The following is a 2004-nucleotide window of genomic DNA, read 5'->3' as shown; positions in this document are numbered from 1 at the left end:
CGGAGAGATTATTAATAGATTTATGACTTATGACTCAGCACTTAATAATGGTGAATATGCGGGCATTTTCAAAAGATTTGCAGGGGAGTCGTGATGATACCCCGGAAAACTGCAACCTGTGGCCTTTATTTTTAATCGACCTTCATCACATTTCTTCTATTCACAGTTAACACTTTTCAGAACCTTGGAACAGCACATATATATTTGTCGCATATTATTCAAGAAGTAGAGGCAGAGTAATGGCATAGGGTCTGAGGCTCATGTTCAGATCCTGATAGAATATTTTTGGGAGGATGTTCAGACATCTGAAGGCTTCCTACCTCAACATCACAGGTTTTCACTTCTCCAAAGATGTTATTATCATAATGTATGTTCTCCCGGTATGCAGACATGATTTATCAGACTGAAATGTATTGCTGTGGCAGCCCTTATACTGACTTAGAAGATCAGTTTTGTGCTCAGATTTACAATACTAAAAATGGTTTAGCCTAAGTCAATTTTATATTTCTGAGAATGTTTCTCACTTTGTGGCTGTAGTTTAGTGGTGAGAATTCCACACTGTAGCCGTGAAGACTATTTATGAGAATGTTTTTCACTTTGTGGCTGTAGTTTAGTGGTGGGAATTCCACGTTGTGGCCGTGGAGACCTGGGCTCGAATCCCAGCAGCCACACCTTTTCCTGGTTTTCCCGGAAGTTTATACACTCCGTTCTATTTCGAATAAATTTATGAACTCCACTCTGCTTCTGAAAATTCCTAGCCGCATTCGTCTATTATTCTGATAAAATTACGAACCCAATCTCCTTCCGAAGCGATTTAGGAATTCCAAACCGCTTCCGAAAATTTTCATGAACGTCTTTTCTTCAAATTTATTGAAAAACTCAGAGATACAACGAAAAATTAAAGTGAAAAGATCCTCGAACTGTGGACCTTAGGATTACTCAAATCAGCCATGAGACCTATGCGGTAAAGGAATTTATGAACTCCAAACCGCTTCCAAAACAATTTATGCACGTCTTTTCTTCAAATTTATTGAACATTCAGAGATACAACGAAAAATTAAAGACAAAACAATTTATGCACGTCTTTTCTTCAAATTTATTGAACATTCAGAGATACAACGAAAAATTAAAGACAAAACAATTTATGCACGTCTTTTCTTCAAATTTATTGAACATTCAGAGATACAACGAAAAATTAAAGTTAAAATTGGGGTGAGAGAGGCTCGAACTCTCGACCTCAGGATTTCTCAAATCAGCTATGAGACCTACGCGCTAACCAACTGCGCCACCACCCCAGATAGTCGGGATTAAAGAGACAGATTTAAACCTCAAAGTCCTCTTAATTAGTTTGGGCAAACGAATAACCATCTTTACAGTTCCTCGCTGTCCATTCCTAAAGAAAGGAATTAACAGGGTTTTGAGGTTTAAACCCTGTCTCTTTAAATCCATTTATCTGGGGCGGTGGCGCAGTTTGTTAGCGCGTAGGTTTCACAGCTGATTTGAGAAATCCTGAGGTCGAGAGTTCGAGCCTCTCTCACCCCAATTATAACTTTAATTTTTCGTTGTATCTCTGAATGTTCAATAAATTTGGTTAGCGCGTAGGTTTTTAGAAATGGACAGCGATATAACTTTAACTTTTCGTTGTATCTCTGAATGTTCAATAAATTTGGTTTGAGCGTAGGTTTTTAGAAATGGACAGCGAGGAACAGTAAAGATGGTTATCCATTTGCCCAAACTAATAATAGCCGCTCCATTTATAAAGAGTTCAACAAGGTCCCTGTTAAAAAATGATTTGTAACGCTAAAGATCATTTTTTAACACTAAAGACTTCCTACTGGAATGCATTATGCACCATGAATCTTGGATGAACGAAACTGTTTGCCGACAACTTAAAAAACTTTAGAAAGCAGTGTGAACAAATAGTTATTGAAGGGTTTTATGGTTGTGGGACTACCTCTAGCACTTGATCATGAGGAACCACTTTTGAGTTTTGGCTTACTTATT

The 2004-nt window shown here is 37.7% G+C and overlaps 1 non-coding gene across 1 annotated transcript; it reads right to left on the bottom strand.

Annotated features, from left to right (window-relative positions):
* Nucleotides 1-1208: 1208 nt before the first annotated feature.
* TRNAM-CAU (transfer RNA methionine (anticodon CAU)) lies at nucleotides 1209-1295 on the bottom strand. Its single transcript is given in 2 exon segments — nucleotides 1209-1244; nucleotides 1258-1295. It is a non-coding gene; the product is annotated as a tRNA-Met (tRNA).
* Nucleotides 1296-2004: the final 709 nt, after the last annotated feature.

This window comes from Pinus tabuliformis, chromosome 8, assembly GCF_031772625.1.
Source record: "Pinus tabuliformis cultivar Carrire ecotype Pingquan chromosome 8, CPIR1, whole genome shotgun sequence".
NCBI classification, from domain to species: domain Eukaryota; kingdom Viridiplantae; phylum Streptophyta; class Pinopsida; order Pinales; family Pinaceae; genus Pinus; species Pinus tabuliformis.
The sequence above is the reverse complement of the archived record's forward strand: the minus strand, read 5'-3'. Positions and strand labels throughout refer to the sequence as shown.